This window comes from Xenopus laevis, chromosome 4L (genome assembly GCF_017654675.1).
Source record: "Xenopus laevis strain J_2021 chromosome 4L, Xenopus_laevis_v10.1, whole genome shotgun sequence".
In the NCBI taxonomy this organism is placed as follows: domain Eukaryota; kingdom Metazoa; phylum Chordata; class Amphibia; order Anura; family Pipidae; genus Xenopus; species Xenopus laevis.
This window is the reverse complement of record NC_054377.1, coordinates 113,815,043-113,838,371: the sequence shown is the minus strand read 5'-3', so window position 1 is coordinate 113,838,371 and position 23,329 is coordinate 113,815,043.

Genomic DNA, 23,329 nt, shown 5'->3' with positions numbered 1-23,329 from the left:
TGGAAACCTGTTGCTAAACTGCAATGTTAAATTATTTGCCAAGATTCAGGCTGCTGAATACTGTTATTAGGGAGCTAATACATCCAGACCATACTGGCTATATGCCAGCCAAAGCCACCGATATGCTAACCTTGTCCTTACACATGACAACACAGGTAATAGGAAAGTTGTGTCCCTTGCGTTTGATACGGACCAATGGCAATATCTGTGGCAGCTTTTGCCAGGGTACAGACTGAGACCCAGACTGTGTACCTGGATTAAGCAGCTGTACTGCAATTCCCAGGCTAAGGTCTTGGTAAACAGACTGCTCTCAACAGCTATTACTCTCCAGCGAGGTACGAGACAGGGCTGCCTAGCAATAGAATGGACATCATCAGCGATCGAGGGACTGAGACTATACCCCATTGAAGAAAAGATTTCTTTATATGCGTATGATATACTCAATTACCTGGCAAATTCCAAAAATGCCTTGACAGAATTATTGTGGGTGGTGTCAGCCTTTGTGTCATTTTCGGGCCTCCAAATAAACAAAGGGAAATCAATTATCTTCCTAATAGACCCTCTTCCAGGGGCCCATCTAACACACATTGAGCAGCTTCAGGTGGTGCCTAAATTCAAATACCTGGGAATAAAAATCCACAAAGACTTCACTCAATATGAGGCTCTTAATCTAACTCCAATAGTGCAGTCCCTGGTCTCCAGAATCCAGGTGTGACGGGACCTCCCACTAACCCTGCCCTGGAGGATCAATTTACTTAAAATGATATTTCTCCCTAAATTCAATTATGTCTTTCATAATTCCCCAGTGATTCCTAGGGCCTAATTGTTCAGCTACCGCAGTAAATTAAAACAGGGGTTTCTCTGGGCAGGGGTTTCCCTGCCTCAGTGTGGCAATACTACAAGCTCCTTACACCAAAGGGGGCTTGGCATCACACAACTACCGACTTTACTTCCAGGCAAGTCAAATGGTATATATAGCATCACTACCCCTATGCGCACTGAGCTTATGGTGTTCCAGAAATCCCTCTGCCTGTCAGATGGACCCTTGCAGGCGTGGTCCCTGGGAACCCTGCACTCCCCCACTTCTCAATGATAACAGATATCAGTCAATGGGCTGACAATGGTATTAAAACGCTACGGGACATAGTAACGGATGGAGATTTTAAACACTTCGTGATTCTTAGAGATGAGTTTGGGTTGCCCCCACCATGTATTTTCATTATTTACAACTTGGGCACACTTTCTACTCACAGTTCCCCTCTATACTCCTGGAGGTATTTGAAACCACCCTGGAAGGTTACCTACGTAGGCAAGACTTAAAAAACCTCTGTCATGGTTCTATACCCTGCTGTGGCAAGCTAACCCTGATCTATTGGCCAGGATGAAAGGGACATGGCAGAGTGAACTACCTGACCTTGAGGATGAAATAGATGAAATGTATAGATGCCTTAAAGCAAGTCCCAGGTATTACAATGTCAGTTAGGGACAGGTTTATTCAAATTAAATGTATCAACTGGGCTTACTTAACACCTTACTGGCTGGCTAAACTGTACCCCCAAGTATCAGATACATGCCCCAAATGCAATCTAGCGATAGGCACTTTCTTCCATGCTTTTTGGGAATGCCCCGTCATCAAACAATTTTAGTCAGTTGTTTTAAAGTACATTAATGAAAGACTGACCCTCCCCGACATTCAATGCCCAAAGTATGCTTACTCTGTGTGCTGGAACACTTGGGACTATCATCATACCAATGGTTATGTTATTTCCAGCTGTTGTTCTATGTGGAAAAATGCTACTGTATATTGTTGACTTGGAAAAAGCATTTACCCTCTGGAAAAAAAACAAATTAACAACGTGTTACTCAAACAAATGTTGGTTTACTTGTCAAGAGGATGCCCAGCTAAGTTCAATGCAATATGGGACACTTGGTTGAATGCTCAATCCTTATAAATAGGCTTGATTCGCAAAGGATTCATTAGCTCTACTTTCTTTCTACCTCTACTTTTCTTCCTTCACCTCACCTGTTTTGTTGTAACCATTAAAGCATTAAATACTTTAAAAAATGATATCTTCTTTGGTATTAGGCATTATTAAGCAACACAAATATTGTGTTTCTCTTAAAAATAAAATAACATTCAAAATATTTCATTATCACATTAACCAGACACATGAACAACATTTTAAAGTTGATATTCTTCACACTTCAGTAAACAGTAACAGTAAACAACACTATTTAGCTTACTAGATTCCATCATACACTTCTACTTCTCCCACCCTCTTCTACTTATACTGGATGCTATGCTAAGTTAGATAAAACACCCCAGAGAAAAAAACATGCCTTTGGTTAAAAATAAGGCTGACACATGCAGGCACAATTACATGCTAGCTGTATTAAAATCCAGTCAAAAGCAAAACTGACAGTATGACAGAAAACACTATATTCCATTTTCCTCACCAACTATCTTTCACTGAATTATGCAAACTTAAATGTCATGGTCGTGAGAGATATCCCTTTAGTAATTATCCACCTGAGTACTAATATAGGGAGGCAGATTAATTTTGCTACTGGCAGTATTGTTAACCTTGATTGTGTAGCCCAAGTGTTGGCACCAGTAATGAAAATACATTATGGCCTTGAAAAAAAAATGTAGAATTTTAAAAATCCATATAATAGAAAAGATCAAAGAAACAACATAAATAACTACTAGAATATAGTGTGAAATATTAAAAAAATTCCATCATATGTTAATGTACACTGTTGATATTATGCTATATCTTTCTATACAGAAAACAGTTTGAGTTTCAGTGCTGATGTGTCAGTCTACATCTCCTTCTTGTTTCATAATCCGAAAGTGGTGCTAGTAGATGCAAAAGTAAAAGAAAAATAGGAGGTAGTCCTAATGTGCTCAAAGAGGTCTCCCCCATCAATTGGTTCCCCTCTAAACTAAGATGAGGCTCTAACTTTAATTCCTGCAAATTGTTTCTAGAAAAATCTTGGGGTATATTTATCAAAGAGAGAAGTTAGAGATTGCCACAGTCCTCTAGAGTGAGATTCCACCACTCTCCATTTATTTCTATGGGATTTATAAAAGAGTATTTATCAACTGGTGAAAGTGAAAGTTAATACTTTGATAAATACGCCATCCAAAATCCCATAGAAATGAATGGAGAGTGGCAGAATTTCACTCTAGAGGACTGTGGCCATATCCAACTTCATTCTTTGATAAATATACCCCCTTGTCTTTTTACAGCTCTAGATCCATGTAGCAGGTTCCTAGGTATAAGTTGCTCATATAGTATATCCTTTCTGGCAAAAAAAATCCTTGCACAATAGTTTGGTTAAACCACTTGTAATGATGCTACAGATGGCTGGAAGATGCCCATGAAAGGAAAGGGAACCAGGCAGACCTTTGCTGTAAACAATGTGCATTTAACAAAGTGATGGGATAATCCAAAGCAGACCTCAATGAACAGCTTCTCACAAGACTGGCAAGGTACAGCACTTAAGCACTGAAATCCCAACATCTTCAGTACAATCAGTTATACAAAAATATAATGAACACTTCTCCAGAGGATCCTCTCACACCCTCACTCTCAGAGCATTCCCTCTCCAGAAGTCTCCAAAGCCTCCAGTGCTACTGACATGTCAAAACGCCCTAGAAGAGTGCTTTTACCTATCAACTTTAAGGATGGTGCCACCTGCTGGCTAAATTAAATTCCATTTGAAATCAAATATATTTCACCTCCTCACACACTTCAGGCTTAAAGGAACAGTAACACCAAAAAATGAATGTGTTTTAAAGTAATGAAAATATCATGTACTGTTGCCCTGCACTGGTAAAACTGGTGTATTTGCTTCAGAAACGCTACTATAGTTCATATAAAGAAGCTGCTGTGTAGCAATGGCAGAAATCGAAAAAAGGCTATATGGCACAGGTTAAATAGTGGATAACAGATAACACCATTATGTTCTACAGAACGTATCTGCTATCTGCTGTGTAACCTGAGTCTTTTCTCCTTTGAATGGCTGCCCATTGCTACACAGCAGCTTATTTATATAAAAAATAATTTCTGAAGCAAACACACCCGTTTTACTAGTGCAGGGCAACACTGCATTATATTTTTATTACTTTAAAACAATTTCATTTTTTAATGTTACTGGTTCTTTAATATCCAACGAAATCACAACATGACAACTCTCAGGAGAAAGTACACTATGAGCTGCTTTCTTGAGTGCATTTCACATGAAGGTCACGTAAAGCACAAGGTTTTAGGGGAAACCTTTGGTATTGTAAAATAAAATCTTCATAAAAGATTAAACAAACATTTTTGTGCATGGCACCTATTTTTGTTCCCAAACCCTTAGCTGGAACATGGCCAAGGACCCTCATGAACAAACAAGCTGTGTGGTTCCTTATGGCTATATTACATATTCAGCCTACCCATGAGAAATGTTAATAACTAACCTTGCTATATGATAATTATAGCTTTAAGGCTCTTATGGAGTTGTATAGAAAATGCAAGTGTGCAGAATGTCCAAAATGATGCTTGTTACTGGAGCTCCCAGTGACACAGGAAACCTGTCTTTCTTATTGTGGCCTTGACACATCATTGCTCTGATCTGTTTTTGGTGACAGACGATATTGCCACTAATTTTACCTGATGTACCTGTTGTACTTGTCCTATGCAGACGATCAGCAGTAGTCAATGTAGGAATCATTTGGGCTAATCAAACTGGGTGTCTATTGTAGCTTTGTGTATTAGGTGCTAGACTACAGAGCGGAAGCTACAAGAAAAGTCCATAGAAAGTGAAGGTTCACTGCTGCTTATGTAAGTGCAGGTGAGACATTAAGAACATGCTGATAAAGTGTGCCCTGCACTGTTTAGACATAAGTAAGAAGGCTGTCAAGTCAACAAACAAATTATCACAGTTTATAAACATTCTTGATAACCTCTGGCTCCCATACAGCTATTGTAATTGGACAACCCTGTTTTAAAATTTCTTTAACAAAATGACTTCTGACTTGCTTAGATTCTAATGTATCTGAGATGTAGGTGGATATTTTATGCTATTTAGAGCAGAGGCAATCTGTAGATCAATGTACTAATACAAAATCTTAGTAAATTTTATGCCAGCATATATCAAAGTTACCGTATGCCTTGCTTTCCAATTTAAATGCAATATTATATTACAGTAAATCTCTTCAGCACATGATGGTTCACCAAACGGATGAAATTTTCAGTTAAAGTGTATTGTTGTACAACAAGAAATTCAATCCATAAATAAATATTCTGTAAACATTTTTCTATGTATTAGGAATAACTACATTTGGTGGACAGCGTTAGGTGCAATGATGCATTTTCTTGTCTGTGTTGGAGCTAAATGAATGTTTATTTACAATACAATGCTCTGCTCAACTGCCTAAAGGCAGAGACACATTTCACATGGAAATTAACTGTTCAATCCATTGTTATTCATTTTCTTTTTTTTCTGCTTACATTTGTTTAACCATTTCAACCATTTCATACACACTTTATAGGAGATTTATACTACAGCCATTTGTTTTGAAGTTAATTCTATTAAATCATTCAAGCATTTTCTATATGTCCTCATAAAGGTAAAATACCTTCTACACATTATTTTAAATATTTGTTCATTTGAAATACATTATATTCCAGATATATAATTTGACTAAAGCATTGAATCTGACATTTGATTCTCCTGTTCTACATTTAGAGTTAACCTCACATCTCAACCACAAACTGGATGTTTAGAAGGCAGTACAGGTATGGGACCTGGAGTTTTCCATATATTTTATGTGATTTGGATCTTCATACATTAAGGGGCACATTTACTAAGGGTCGAAGTGAAAATTCGAATGGAAAAACTTCGAATTTCAAAGTAATTTTTGGGTACTTCGCCCATCGAATAGGCCAAAATTCGATTTGAATAGAAAAAACTTCAAAAATTCGACCATTTGATAATGGAAGTACGGTCTCTTTAAAAAAAACTTCGACTTCGACCCTTCGCCACCTTAAACCTGCTGTATTGCTGTTTAGCCTATAGGGGACCTCGTATAACTACCATAAACTATATGAGTCTTTGGCTAAGTTTTGAGAAGAAAGCATGTAAACATTAAATAAACCCAATAGGATTTGTTTTGCTTCCAATAAGGATGAATTGTATTTTTGTTTGGCTCATGTACAATATACTGTCCTATTATTAAAAAGAAATGGGAAATCATTTTTAACAATTTGCATTATTTGGATAAATTATAGTCTATGGAATATGACCTATCCTTATTTCAGAACTTTATGGATAACAGGTTTAGAGGTAATGGATCCCATTCCTGGTTTTACCTTGTTTTAGGTCAGTCTATAAAACACAGTCTATTTGGACATTTTCTAGGGCCATTCATTAGATGTGATTTGCCTAAACTCTATTGGATCTCTGGATGAAAAATCACTTTAAAAAAAATCCAAAATAAAGACTACTCATGAGTTGGAAAGCTAAATTATTCTAGTGAGAATAAGTGAGGCACTCGCTATGGAACAAAATCTTGAGTTCATTTTCTTGTCTTATCTCACTCAGTGAAACAATCTTTTTTCTTGGGAATTTATTACTCTTTGGGACATATATTTGCAGTAAGCTGCCACTGCATTTACAACTACAGGTATGGGATCCGTTATCCAGAAACCCATTATCCAGAAAGCTCAGAATTATGGAAAGGCCATCTCCCATAGACCCATAATTACTTTTTTCTTTGTAATAATACAACAGTACATTGTAATTGATCCCAACTAAGATATAATTAATCCTTATTGATTGATTTTCTAGTAGACTTAAGGTATGAAGATCCAAATTACAGAAAGACCCATTATCTGGAAAACCCCAAGTCCCAAGCATTCAGGATACCAGGTCCCATACCTGTACTAACAACATTGTTATAAAATAAATAAAATGCAATACTTGTGCTCACCAATAATTTTTAAAACCTTTAGGCGGGGGGTGCAATGAGGCTGCGACCACAAAATACATATAGACAAATACAAGAGTCCTCTGCACTCAACCCATTATCTCTATACTTAAGACAGAGACATTTTGTGCATACTGCTACTGAAAAATGCCTTACCCTTTAAACGAAACAGGGATTGTTTGTCCATATATTGCAATATATTTAAGCTGGCCAACTACGTCAAAGTCATCCCATATCTGGCCAGTCCTACGCTCAATTTTCATCTGATTCATCAAGAATTCAATTGCTTCATTATACATTTTACAAAGGGACTAAGTTTTACCTGCAACTTACTTGCTGCTTTCAAAGTAAAACTCCCAAACTTGGCTGCCCTTTTATTAGACACCAGTGGGATCACCTGACTATAGCTGGGAAGGGTGGGAAGGGTGGGAGCTACAACATGGAGCTGCAGGCCTGGCCAGATATGGGATGACTTTGACGTAGTTGGCCAGCTTAAATATATTGCAATATATGGACAAACAATCCCTGTTTTGTTTAAAGGGTAAGGCATTTTTCAGTAGCAGTATGCACAAAATGTGGCTGTCTTAAATACATTGATAATGGGTTGAGTGCAGATAGATAGATAGACAGACAGACAGACAGACAGACAGACAGACAGACAGATAGATAGATAATTGAGTGCTGGTCCTCTTCATAATTATCTACATATCATTTTGGCCATGCACCCGGAAAATGATACATTGTGAAGGAGGGCGGGTATCATCTGTATTATCGTATCACGGATAGCACAAAATACATTCAACCTTTAAAACATATCTCTCCAACTCAAAGAAGAATACTTGTATAGGGGTGCTGGATTGTCAGGTTGTTTGTTAATATGAACAAAAAGTGCTATGGGGCACAAATCAAAACAAAGTAACAATTTAAAGCCAAATAATCATTTAATTAAAAAATATATCTATATATATATATATATATATATATATATATATATATATATATATATATATCTATATCTATCTATCTATCTATCTATCTATCTATATATATACACGGACAGTAATTAGTGCTTCTGACACATGCAGATCACATGAACTAATTTCAGTGAGGTTGAAATGATGTGGCCAACATCCCAGTACCAATATATTCTCTATAGCTATGAAATGCAAATGCGATCCAACTATATTAAAAGAAACAATTACAACTAACAAAAGGGACCATTTCACTACAGTTTCATATCTATTATTAGAAAATGAACATACATATTATAATATATCCAGTCATTCTAAATACTGTATCTTAGACAGCTATGACAGCTGAATTGCGAGTCACAGATACAAATTAGTTACTAAAGAAGAGCATTATCAAAGGGATTGCATCTTTACATAATTCACCATGAAACGTCAACCATGTTTTCATGCATTGTTTTGTACTTATTACATAAAAATCCTGCTGTCATTGAATTACATTTTTAAAGTAGTACAGTCTTATCTGCTTTGCAGTAATTAAAATGCCTTGCCAAGACTTTTCCTGAAATATTGTAAGTATTTATAACACCACATGGGTATGAAGCTCCTTTCAAGGCATAAAAGCAAACAGAAAAATTAAAAATATAGGTGCTAGAAACTTTACAGCTGGAATAAGACCCTTTCCCGAGATGAAAAATAGAAAGAAATGGATGGTTCTCAATTAAGGCCACGGGGCTCCAAAGTCTAAAGTGGACGTATCAACATAGCTTCCTTTTTATGCAATATTTTTCCAAGGTTACCACTGCAACACCATGACGTTTGGGAATGCTAGCCACCCCCTAAAACTTTAATTGTTGAACCCCATTGTAATAAAACCTACCTGCCCTGGTGGTCTAGTGGGGTGGCAGGGATGCCCGCCGCGCCGCCATCAATGGGGACACCCTCCACGTGGTCCCCTGGCATGTTTGCGCCAGCGCGTTTTGGCGCGAATGTGCACGTTTTTTGCGCAAATTTTTTCCCCTATAAAAGGCCCATTCTGACTGCAGACAGATGCCCGTGATAGAACTTTTTATCTAGTGGTTTCCTGAGCCTTGTGCATCTGATTTGTATCCTGTCTGTTTGATTACCTGTGTATGACCCAGCCTGTTCTTGACTACACTGCATTCTGTATTCTGACCCTTGCCTGCCTACGACAATTCTTCCTTCTTAACCCCTTAATTGACAACCCGGTTTGACACTTGCCTGCCTGACGATTCTGATATCCGCCTGCCTCGACCCAGCCTGTCTGACCATCCTTCTGCCTAATCCTTTTGTACCGTGACCTTCAGCCCAAAAGACTTTGCTAACAGCCGTGCCCCTTCGCCAGCCAGAACATCTCGCATTGCACCCCTCGTTAAGTCCAGGTGGCACCCAAGTAAGCTGAGGGCTCCTCCCGAAGCCCAACGGTGGTCACACTACTGGTGAAGCCGAGCCGAGACCAGGGTGCTTGGCACTTGTTCTGGTATTGGGTGCCAGTCGTGACACCCATGGCCCTTCTCGGCAAATGACATGACACTGTCTGATCTAATTTTTTTAATTCAACCGAGGGTTTGTGTTTGCATATTTTATCTTTTATCAAGGACATTTGATCACATATATTACAAATGTCGATTTACATGTGTAAAAACCATTTATTCTAATAGGGGTACCCTTACATGGATGATGAACTATATTGCCCCTAAGACAAGCAAGGAAAGCTTCCATTATTTCTTGGACGCAACAATCGCTCCTCCCTTATTGTTGCCCCGAAATCATATTTCACCAATACTGATCCAATCATGTTGTTTCTTTTATATGATTATGGGGCATATTTTGAAAAGACTCTTACTCAGGTACACCATCCCTCAGTAGGCACCAATGCTTATGTATAATTTTGGCTACTTCTTGACTAACTGTACTAATTCTAGAGAATATGTTTTGAGTTACTCTTGAGATATTTCTTGTCTGTACTAAAGAGTTTTATGATTTATTTTTGTATGGCATAGTCTGAGGCCTCACATTATACCGAACTAAGTTTTTGACAATGGCTGAGTCAGCTTGACAAGACAGGCACGGAAATGAGAGTAGCATTCAGTATACCACACTGAGAAAAAAGGCACTGTAGACAATGATTTAAAGAAATATGTCATGACATGAAGATAATATGAGCTACACAATTAAATCATAGTTAGTTACTTTAGTTTTCAGCTTACTGATTAATTAGTTTATGTTTTGGCTTAATGATTAATTAGTTTATGTTGTGAGGTGGTTTTGGGAGAGGGCAGCATAGGTGATCACGGAGTACCAATTATAAGAGATGAGAGAAAATATTAATTTTATTTACATTTTTCTAATCACGTCTTCAATCTAACTGTGTCTACATTTTATGTGAGTATGTAATACCTTATTTATGCAGCACCATACAATTTTACAATGTAGAAAAGTACATACAGGGAGGACAATCATTACAATAAAAAATAAATATATAAATATAGACTTGGCTAAAACATGAAATTAATTTGCCTATAGGAAAAAGAAATTCAGTTGCTCAAGTTTGGAGAACACTTTTTGGAGCAAAAACAATGGGGGAAGCTGGAAAATGCTCTGTTAAATTAGTCAGATTGTGACAATTTTAAGGATATTGAGAAAAAGCTTTCACTGCAAAAAGAATCATCCAGAGGAAGGAATTTAACTTTTTACCTGGAAAAAGAATTCAACATTTTATAAATGTGTAGGGAGAGTTGATAAATAACATGAACATTGTTCAAAAAATAAGAAGAAAAGAAAATGTATGAACAGAAATTAAACATCTTTTAACTTGCTCATTTGTAACAAGTTTTTTGAATTCTCAATGCTGGAAAACACTTTATATAGAAAAGAATATTTGGAAAGTGGGAAATGCTTTGAAATAAGAGCCTACCTTTTGAGAGTGTTTAGACAAACTTCCATAAATCTAAAAAAATTTAACCAGGAGAAACATTATAGAGGTAATTTTAATTTCCCCGGGCCCCTTAGTGCTCACTTAACAAGTACTTGTGCCCTGGGAATTCTGTACTTTGCAACAAATAATGATTTAAAAATCTGGTGCTCAGAGCAGAAAGCAGTGGCTGGGGGCACACGTCGGCCCTGTCCTTGCTGCCTACCATAGGGCAGGAGGTAAGTACATGGCACCCTCTATGCTCCTTAACTTGCACATGTGAATGATTTCCAAGTTAGGGGGTTAGTGGGGGGATGCCTAGGAGAGCACGCTGTAAAAAATACAAAAAATGGCTGATTAAGGCCTTTTTTTTTTGCTCCTTTTACATTGCGTTTTTTATTGCAAATGTCTCTAAATATTTCCCCTTACAAATAAACTTTTAGAATTTGTGTTTAAAATGGACTTATTATTCATAAATAATTTACAAACTCAAGTGCTTTTTGAAGTCTTGCCATAAATAATATAAAATGATTGTATTTTTAAAGTTAGATATTATTTTATGTGGCTGGAAAGTGCTCTTTCACTTGAATCAGATCTACATTTGTTTTTAATTACATATTTCCAAGGACTGTGAGGGATGTGGGACTGCCATTATCATTACAGACTCTATCTGAGCAGTTTAAAACATACTGAAAAATCCATTAGGTGAAAATGCTTGATTTTTTTTTTGAGCCAGGAAAACAAAGCCCATGCATTTGAATGTGCTAGCATTGCACGGTATCCATAAGATAGAAATACATAGATAGATCCAGTTTACATCCAGTAAATCCAGTATCTATCCAAATCTAGTGCTGTCCAACAATGAATCCTTAGCCGGAGGCATGTTCACAAATCCCAATGATGCTGCTGATAAGAATGGTACTTTGACAGCAGAAAAACCTAGAAAAAGGAACCTTGACTGGATAGGTTTCTAGCTGATTGGTAGGGCTGTTGGGGTTGGATCAAGGTAAGGAAAATTGGGGCATAACTATGATGGGTAGCAGGAGGTTCAGGAAAAGAAAAGGTTTATAATGGTTTTCTTATGTCCCAGCGTATTTGACACCGTTTTGCAAAAAGAATTTGCAGATGGCGAAATGCGGAATTTAGCCACAAATCCATGGTTGCTGAAAAAAAATCATCACGATGTTAACAGTAAAACATTGGCTCTTTACATCCCAACCTGTTTGTTTTTTGGGGGTAAAGGAGTGGTTTTGGTGTTAGTATGCAAGTGAAAAATGCAATGTAGGTAATCGGTGCAAAAGCATTGCCCTTATCCCTGTAATGGCAGAAGCACAGAGCCTGTGTCTGTGTGCTGTAAGCTGTTACCTAGCAACCAGCTAGTCAGTGATTTAAGTGCATTTGTGAGTATCCTGGTTAAAGGGACAGTACCCAAAAGAGGTGCTGAAGAATAAAGAGACTGTGTAAACGGACTTTGCTTTTATTAGTTAGGCAGACAGTTTGGCGCTAGCAAATTAGTTAGTGAGGCCCTATGCCACCAGTTAGGAGTGCTGCATGTACTAGTTGGCCAGTTATTTTATATAAACCATTATTTAGTTTAACCAATACTGTGTCTGTGTTATTAATGTATTCCTAGTGGTGCCAACCGTAGGTACATTCCCGGATCCCACCAGGTGGAGGCAGCTACCCAATGTTTAACAGCAAGTGATATATATAAATTGATCATTTTAATTACTCTAGATCAGTGGTTTCTAAACTGTGTGATTTACTGTAACTTTGTTTTTATATATGAGTAAGGGGGTGTGACAAATGTAGAAGTAAAGTAGAAGAATGATAATGACATTGAAAATTGGATTCTTGTCTTCGAAGGCTGCGCCCTGAACCCAGTAATCACTGTTCTCTGTGCTATTGTGGTTACAGTGTAACAAACAAATGATCAAGCTTATATAAGCAGCAAACACATCCATTGAGTATTTGATTGTTTTCACAACTGGATTACAATTATATTAAATAGGAAGAATCTCTGCCTGCAACTTCTCTATATTAATCAGCTCTGAGACATTCTGAAGATTTTCTGCCATGCTATTCAGTAGTAATGAACGAATCTGTCCCATTTTGCTTAGCAGACAAATTCATCAAATAAAAAAAAATGCCGAAACACATTGAAGCCATTGGGTTTTTATTTGCAGCGACTTTTTCCAATCTACGGCAACTTTTTTTCATAGACTTTGTCACAGCACAATACATTGGAGACTATAGGCATTCTGGTGAAAAAATTTGCTTATCACTATTGTCCAGCTATGCACTAAAAATCTGAACAAATATTGAACTTGAGCTTCAGCTTCTGAGTTATACTTATAAAAGTATAGGTTTACATTCATAATTTATAGTTGATCATGCAGTAAATATAAAAAAAATACAATAAGTAAAATTAAAATGTCAGATTATACATTTTTAAAATAATGTACTTTTTTGATGAAAATTATTTTCCACTGAGTTAATGAAAATTCAAAATGCATTTGACATTACCTAAACAAATGTATGGCATGCCTTTATTTTATTTCCACATAACTGGAGAGTTAAACAATTGTTTACTATTTCTAAAGTTATGCTATGGCTTACCTTAACAGACATTTTTGTTATTGCCCAAATGATTGCAGCAGATAAAACTGCTAATATTCGCTGTTATATGAAAAGAATAAATATTTGTCTTATGTTTCAATATCCATAATATCCATAGTGCAAAGAGCATTCACATTCTCAGAAGGCTTCTAATATGATTCAGAAAACTCTTGTATGCAACATTGCTTCCCCCAACCCCCTTTTTTTTTTTTTTAGATATTTATATTAAGCTTGATATTATAAGATATATTGTAATTGAATAGGCAATAAGTTAGTCCCTGGCTTGGTACAACACTGCAGGTGTCTCAGAAATTTATCTCTTAGAGGCAGATTTACTAAGGTGTGAAGTGGCTAACGCTAGTGACAATTCACTAGAATTGCCATACACAGGGACATCACCGATTTACTAACAGGTGCAGGAGACCTTCGCTAGTGATCATTCGCACATGTGTAGGGCATTATAATAACTCTATTTTCTTTATTAAGGTTCCCTGGACATGTGTTTTTAAAAGTGGAATTTGTAAGTATTTGCACCAACATTTAACATAAAGACGTCCATACAACTTTAAATTTCCCACCGCATGCAAATTGACCTAAGCGCAAGATTACTAGCGAATTTTCACTAGGCACAAATGAACGCTAGCGCATCTTAGCTATGAAATGCTCACACTGCCGAAGTAACACTAGCGAAAAGTCAATGGCTTAGTCTGAGGGCATTTGCGCCTGGCGAAGTATTGCAATGGGTGCAAAACAAACTCTGGTGAAAATTCGCAGCTGAGTAAATCTGCCCCATAGAGTTATAGCTCTGAAAAAACTGAAGCACTCATATCTGTATTAAATATGTTTTAATTGTTGTGTGATGAAGAGTATTTACAAATGTTGTTGCTTGTGTTCTGTGGAAAAAAAAAAACATGCTTTGTTCTGAAATAATTCATCCATCCATTAGATTTTCTTTTGTAATTTCTTTACTGGTATCGTTTTGGTTTACTATTCATTGAGATCAACTGTTAATTAAAACATTCTCAAATCCCTCACATAAGAAAATAATTTTCCCATGCGTAACTGATTGCCAGACCAAATCTCCTTACTCTTTTGAAGCCAGATCAATACTGATTTGCTTTGAAGATTAAAATAAATTTTTTATTTACTCATTTTCAATTATCCTTATTTGTCCAAAAGATTTTAGAAAATATTAGCTCAGCTTTGTAGAGAGCTGTCTGAATAAAACCAATTGATAATTAAGTTGGATCTATCAATGACTGTGGGGAAAAATACACAGAACTGGACTCGGACATTGAACAAAATTCTGCTAATTCTTATTTGTGTTCTAAGCTAACTAATAACCCATAAATTATCTATCCTGACCAGAAGCAGCAGTTAAATTCTAAAACAGTTTAAGAAAAACATGTCAAAACCATTAAGGGCAGATTTAACAAAATGTGAGATTAGAGCTCAGCACAGAAAAATTCACTCACTTTCTATTCATTTCCATCAAATGTTTTGTTTTGTATTTATTAATTGGTAAACTCTAACTTTCACCCCTTGCTAAATACAATTCTTAATCAGTTAAAAATGGTGCAAACACGGCCACTAATGCAATGTTTGCAAGCATCTTTGCAAATGTTTTTTGTGCTAACCTCCTTAAAGGGGTTATTTGCTAAAATTTGATTTTTTTCTGGTCAAGGGCAAAATTTTTAAAGGGAAAAAAACATTTTTCGAGATTTATTATACCCTGACGCTGCAAAAAGTCTGAATCCAAAATCTGCCATCTCAAGGTCATGTAGAATTCAATGGCAGATGCCCTTTTTACAATTTGAAGATAATGTTATCTGCGTTGGATTTCATTCCATAATCCAAAAAATTGAAGTTTTCAGATGATAACATGAAAAAAAGAATGATTTGTGTGTGAAATCCCAAAAAGTTGCATGATTTGGGTTTTTGCTCTATTTTATCCAGTTTTTTCCTGACCTGACTTTTTCTAGTTATTTTATTGATAAATAAGATAAAATCATGGATTGGGAGTTTGGTCAAGCTTGGTTTAATAAAAATAATAAATGTGAGTTTTAGTAAATAACCCCCTAAATGTTTGCACTCTTATATTCAAAAGTGTGTAGCAAATATTAGTGGCAAGTTAACCCTTTCCCTGCCAAAAACGTAGCTCCTACGTTATTTTAAAAAAAGGCTGCAAGTGCCAAGAACGTATGAGCTACGTTCTTTCTTTAAACAGCTGCCTCTCTGCACTTCTGCAAAAATCGAAGTGCAGAGAGGTTCTCCTGGCCCCTCCACCCCCTAAACAACTAGCCTAGGGGGCTGCCACTCGGGTCCTGTGCTGCGATTGTCACAGGACCCGACTTCTTACCTGATCCTGGCTGCTGTATGCTGCTCCCCATGTGCTGCTTCTTCCTGGACCCGACCTCGTGTGAAGCTCCGCCCATGCACTTCCTGCTGTTGAGCTCTGCGATCCTGGAGTCTGCAGATCTGCTTCTGATCCCTTCTTCTCCAAAAAACAGTAAGTGCCCTTCTATTTACACAGTTACACACACAGAGTCACATACAGAATACACACACTTATACACTTGTCAGAGCTGTACACACTTGTATACACAAACAGGTAAGAAAGAAAGAAAGTGCTGTCCTCCACAGATATCTCAAAAAATATTTAAGCCACATGTCATATCATCATTAAGTCCATAAAATATATACAATAAGGGGCATACGTTGGGATGCTTCATGATGAATATATAAATATGTAGAAAAAAATATTTATCCTGCTTTCAAAACAGTACAAATTAAAGTTTTATTTACAAAAAGTCACCAGCAACTGCTTCGCACCGATCGCTACACTTCGGCAGGCAAAAACATTCGCTCAGACAACGCTAATTCACTAAAATGTAAAGTTTCGTCGTGGGCACCAAACACTGGTGACTTTTCTCTAGCATTGCTTCGGTAATGTGAGCATTTGATAGTGAAGATGAGATAGCATTCATTCCTGCCTATCGAAAATTTGTTAGAGATCTTGCACTCAGGTTAATTTGCATATGGTGGGAAATTCAAAGTTGTATGAGCAACTGCTTTACATTTACACTGTTCATTACACATGTCCAGGGAACCTTAATAAAGACAACAGAGTTGTTATATTGCCCTACACATGAGCCCACTGTATAGTTTATGTTCCATATGTTAGAAAATGTATGGCGAAAACTGGTTACAAAAAATTTTTTTTGAGGACTTTTGAAGCCTATCACTCATCACTTTGATGCATTTTCCACTCAGAATATGATGCAAGTGACAGAAGATTGAGGAATATCTATGTACTCCATTGCACTTCGCCTGGTCTGAGCTGGTGAAGGTAAGTCTGGCGAAAAAGTTAAAGGAACAGTTCAGTGTAAAAATAAAAACTGGGTAAATAGACAGGCTGTGCAAAATAAAAAATGTTTCTAATATAGTTAGGCTAACTAACTATAGTAGAAACATTTTGCACAGCCTGTCTTATTTACACAGTTTTTTTTTTCACACTGAACTGTTCCTTTAATGTTCAGTAAAATCCGCATTTTAGTGAATTAGTGGAGTAGCGTCCATTTGCCAGAGTAAAAAGTTGCATGGTGATAGAATGCGAATGTCCGCTTGTGCCAGTCTCTTTCGCTTGCGAATTGGCATCTACGCCCGTTAGTAAATCGAAGATGTCCCTGCAGGTGGCAACACTGGCAGGGCCGGATTTACATAGTGGGCACCCCTAGGCCATCTACCGGTCGTCACCCCTGTCCCTTCTAGGGGGACAGGAGCAATGGGGATTGGTGCACAGGAAATGTATTAAATTATTGTATCTCCAGCACATCCCCAGTGTTTTTGAACATATGTGGGTGTGGTTGGGCAGCATGCCGCCCCCCTAAAATCCTGCCGCCCTAGGCCCGGGCCTAGGTGGCCTTACCACAAATCCGGGCCTGAACACTGGTGTTAGCCACTTTGCCCTTTAGTAAATCTACCCCAATGAATTGAATGAATTTATTTAAATTAGCCTTCCTAATATGCTAATCTCCTAATCTTACAGATTTGTAAGGCTTCAATTTTATTTGTATTCTCATTTTTTATTGCTTCCATCTCTCCACTATTCATTCATCTTCCTTTCTGAATTTAAAACTGTGTCTTGATTTCTTGTCCCGATAACCAGATGGCAGTTATAGATAAAAAAAAAACAAGTTGTGAATTCTCTCAGAATAATTATATATAATTTTAGGTGAATGTTAGCATCCAATTTAGTTGAATACAGCTCTAATTTAAGGCTATATATTAAGGATAATTATTTCTGCAGAAAAACATGGTTAAAAAAAATATATAGAATATCAGAGGACAGTGTAAACAATGTTCATGGTGGTTGTGTGGTACTATAGTTCTATTTTAGTCATACACATTAAAGCCAAATCCCAAATTCTGCTGTGTGTGTATGTTTTAGCAACAGCATCTTTAAATGGAAAGCTATATTGTAAAAAGAGGTTGTGTAAACTAGATGATATATCTACAGATTTACTAAATCCATCATGCTAATAGGCTAGAAAGCCATGACTGCTTGTGGAAAATCAGCTCTTATGTTGCCTGCTCCAGGTTCACTGCGATATCCATTGTACTGTGTTTCTTCATCAGTGCTTCACGTTTACTTCCAATGCATGCATTCATCCTCTCAGAGAATTCTAATGAGCATATTTTTCAAACTGCAAGACAGGGAAACTGATTTTTTTATTTCAGTAAGAGCATTTTAAGTTTGTTTTAGAAGAGCCCATGGAAAAGATTTCATCCAATTAGGAGATTTTAGCTGTGCATTAATATTATTTTGAATGTACCCACCTTATTTCACAGAAATCTATAGTATAATTGGACAGAAACACTATAAATAAAACTAATTGTATACCTGCCTTATATTTTACTTTGTAGGCATTATAAATCCATAAAAAAAGTGTTGATGAGGGACAGTTTTATGGCACTTGCATGGTAAAATTATTGGATAGAGTATGTTTTTGTGTAGCATGAATTTGTGTGTATAAGAACACAATCCTTATAGTACACACAAATGTATATGTATATAATAAAAGTGATTCAAACTCCCCTATCAATCAGTATACCATAATCATCTTTATTGCATCTAATTTTGCAGTACCCCCTTGGGAGCTTTTTCAAGGAAAGTGCAACAGTAAATAAATCACTGAATTAACCTTTTTCTAAATCAAAGCTCACAGGAGGGTAGTCTCTTTCTGGCAGTTTAATTTCACTTGCAGCAAAACAACATAAACAGTTCAAAATAAACTCCTTGCCACTTAATGGGCTTCTAACTAATACAGGTCAGTTCTCCTTACTAACCAGGAGTAGGCCTACTGCCTGTCTCCCCAAAACATATGAAAAGGAAGTACAACAAAAGTTCCAACCTTGTAGTGATTCAAAAATCTGTCTCTGCTCACACAGGCAGCTTCCCTGTCTTTTTCCCCAGATTGGAGCTTTACACTCCACTTTGAGCTGCCTTTTTAATTAACCACCAACTCAAAACACCCGGGCTGGACTAGCAGACCCGGAACCTACGGAACGCATTTTAGGACATCCTGCGGCTAAATACCCGTCCTTCCTGTGATGTCCTATGCCTTCTGAATGGTGCATTGAGTGCTTTTACTCATCGTCCAAATCTGCACTCACACCTCTGTCCTGTACCCTCCCTTCTCAGCCGTCAGCCATGCTAACTCTGCCCTCAGCCTTCCGCCCTCAGTCTTCTGCCCTCAGTCTTCGGTCTTCCACCCTCAGCCTTCAGTCTTCAGCCTTCAGCCCTCAGCCTTCAGTCTTCAGCCTTCAGCCCTGAGGCTTCCGCCGACTGTCGGCTGAAAAGAGAGATCTGAAGCCTGAGGGCTGAAGGCTGAGGGTGGAAGACAGAAGACTGAGGGCAGAAGACTGAGGGCGGAAGGCTGAGGGCAGAGTTAGCATGGCTGATGGCTGAGAAGGGAGGGTACAGGGACAGAGGTGTGAGTGCAGATTTGGACAATGAGTGATGGTAAAAGCACTCAATGCACCATTCAGAAGGCATAGGACATTGCAGGAAGGACGGGTATTTAGCCGCAGGATGTCCTAAAATGTGTTCCATAGGAACAACTCTGTTAGGAACCTGGGGCATGAATAAGCTCCGTCCTGGACTTTTCCAGGTATCCTAGTAGTGACCTCACCACAATATGTACAAGAGAATTATGGTGCACTAGACATTAAGCCCGTTAAATTAATGGGCGCTAGACGGTCCGTGGGGCACATGCGCAGTAGTGCAATCCCACGGACACAGGGACTGGACGCAGAGACACTTCAACTTTATTATATAGGATTACACACTAATCATATATGATAGCCCTGGAGCAACCACCAAATCAATCATGAATAATCAAAATGCACCAATAAGGCAATTATAGGACTTTTTGGTGAAAAAGAAATGAAAAATGGCTTATTTCATTAACATTACAGTCCCTCAAGGAAATCTTCCTCAAGACAAAAAAAAAATGTCTTTAAGCAAGTTTGCTTGTGAAAAGAACATGTTGACTAAATAACCCTTTGTCACATATTTTATAAAAACCCATGATTGCAATATTTGTTTTAGGTTAAAAAAAAAAAAAAAAAAATATATATATATATATATATATATATATATATATATATATATATATATATATATATATTTATTTAACTATGCAAGTATATAGATGCCCCAAAACATATGGGATAACTGCTGTTATATAACTGATTGTGTAATTTTGAAATCAATCATCCTTGTGAAATCCTTAAAGGGGAACTATTGTGAAAATACAGATTTTATATAAGCTTCATCACATCAAAATAAGAAACTTTCTAAATACAATCAATTAAAAAAATATGTACCATTTCTGAAATAATCATGTTTATGTTCAGAATCCCTCTCTCAGCATCAGTTTATTTTTATTCTGTCTTCATGCAGGAGTTGGGTGTCAGATTTTCATCGACAGTTAGATCTAATTCTGGGGGCTTTCTTTCCTAGCAGATGTATTAGAGCTAACTTAAATTACTGATTCCAGCCCAAACAAAAGGTAACAAAATAACTGACTTTGCACAAATTGTGCATGTAGAGAGACATGATTTCTGATGATTTTAATAGAGAGAGCTCTAATACATCTTCTAGGCAAAAGGAGCCCTGCCTAAAAGATATATTGAATTCGACTGTCATTCAACTGCCATTCAACTGTCATTCAAAATCAGAATCCCAACTCATGCATGAAGAGAGAATGAAGAGAAACAGATGCTGAGAGTGGGATAGTGAAGAATAACTTGAATATTTTAGAAACGGCTCAGAATTTTAAATTGAATATATTTAGAAAATATCTTATTTCATTTTTATTTTCATTACTTTATTTCCATTTTCGCCATAGTTCCACTTTAAGCATGCTATTGTTGTAGTTATTGGGTATTCTTTTCTTCAAACAAACCTTTTTGGAAATTATTTTACCAAGGTTTTTTTGACTTCTCATGCGTGTAAATTGTCCATTAAATTGAAGTCAAAGCAGAACCTCCTTAGTCCTGACTTTAACACCAGTATGAGCTGTCAGGTCCTGACACAAATTATTGATTTGGAATTGGTGTAGTTCTATTCTCTTTCACATCTTTAACCCCCTATAAAAAAAATTCTTACAGCAGTAACAGCTTTGTTTCTGACCCATTTGCCTCCTGACAGTCCTTTTTAAATCAGCTATAAAAATAGGCAAAACCATATGCCATCTTGTAAACTGTATTTGTGTACTGGGCGTCATGTTTTCAAGCACAGTTTGACTAATGTAAAATTATTATGTTAATGAAGAACTAAAAATGCTGGTGCAGACTCTCATCTGCCGTGCACTGGATGAATGTTATGAAAACACAATCATTACTTTAAGTGGGGGTAACACCACCAAAATATGTCTCCTATGTGTATAATCTGACAGATTGCATTTGTTGGCATTTATTTCCTAGAAAGACACATTTTTCCTTTCATTATGGAATTAGTCATTACCTTCATTTGCAGCCTGACATCACAATGTATCTTTTAGTTTAAGCATATATTAAAATCATAGAAGTACTTTTTTTTTTACTATGTGTAACTGCTAGATACTTGATTATTTTTCATAAGATGTGGAATGATTTTCCAAGCCAAATTAAAATGAACAATAAATAGATCAAATCAACCAATTATTGGCCATGAAAGCAGATAAAGAATGAAAGCAGAGAAAAGAATATCTAAAAAGTATGTTTTTGGACTGCTTAAAAATGCAATGCTGACAATGGCCCTAAAGCTGGCCATAGACGCAAAGATCTTAATTCGTACGATTTTCAGAACGTGTTTGGAGAGTCCAGACATTTTTCGTCCGGCGGAAATCGGTCGTTTGGTCGATTGGACAGGTTAGAAAATTTCTGTCGGCTGTGGGTAATATCTCTGCGTGTATTGTCGATCGTATGATTTTCAGTGGGAGACTGTCACTAGCTTTGTCTATCGTACGATTGCTGTCAGGGGCAGAACATCGGCTGATCTGTTCTTTAACTGCTTTGGTAAGACTTTGATCTGAATGGTTAGTGGTCGGGAGATGGGAAAGTCCAATCGTACATTGATTCGCACGATCGGATCTTTGCGTCTGTGGCCAGCTTAAGACTACTGGTGTGTCATTGAAACTGACAAAAACCTTAAAACATAGAATAGTTTTGTTATCAACATGAATTTATTTTAGCCTAATTAACATAAAGTACAAGGTACAATACTTTTATATTGCAGATTCAGTTTTCAGTTTTTAATATGACACATTGGGAAATGGCACTGATTTTATTTTGGAGCTTTCTGCATAATGAGTTTAGATAATAGATTTGATATCTCTATGTTTTATCCCCAGTGTGAATTTAAAATTGCTTTTCTTACATAACAATATCAACTTACAACTATAAGCTAAACTCTTACTCTCGCAGCCTCTTGCAGTAGTATTAAGTTTAAAAGTTAAAATTTACCATCCTTAGGGGTTTGGCAAAGACTCACACTATAAGGGGAATGTAATATGTTTCACTAGCGCAAAAAACCTGCGCAAAGAATCTTGTGAATCTTAGTAACAATGTTTAAGTCCTTCTTGACTGATTAATGAACTCAACGACTTCATTACAAAACTGCGAACAAATAGTTTTTGCGAATGTTCGCAGTGGATGTAATAAAAAAAATTTGCGACAGAATATTTAACCAAATGCGGGCTACCTTTATTTAGCGAAAATGCGCAATGTAATATTCGCCAGCGACTGATTTTACATTGCGAGCAGTGCTTAACATTCACAATACAGTTAAAGTACAATGGTCTTATATGCTGCAGCAAACACATTACACTACACAAGGCCAGGGAACCTTAAAGGACCAGTAACGTCAAAAATTTTTACAACAAAATTCGTTAGAATACAACGAAAAAAAAACATCAACACAAATTAAAATTTAAAATAGCAAAGCCTTTATTAAGAAATAACTTACAGAAACTCCACCTCCTGTCCTCTTCAGAAAAGGCGAAAAGGCGACCATCCATCCTGCAGCGCTCAATTTCTTCTCCTGGCTATTCACTGACAGTGCCCGATCACCTTCTCCAGCTCTTCTTCATCCTCCTTCATCCAGCAGCAGTAGGAAGGCGATATCTCCAAACCCCGCTCCTCCGCTCCAGGAATGCAGCCCTGACTGCCGACCCACCGACTGTGTGGGTTGTCGGAAAGAAGCAGCGACGCATCCGGATCTGTGGCAGCTTTACCTTGGAGTGCGGTGCTTCCCAGCTGTGCTGCTGCTGCTGCCATTGC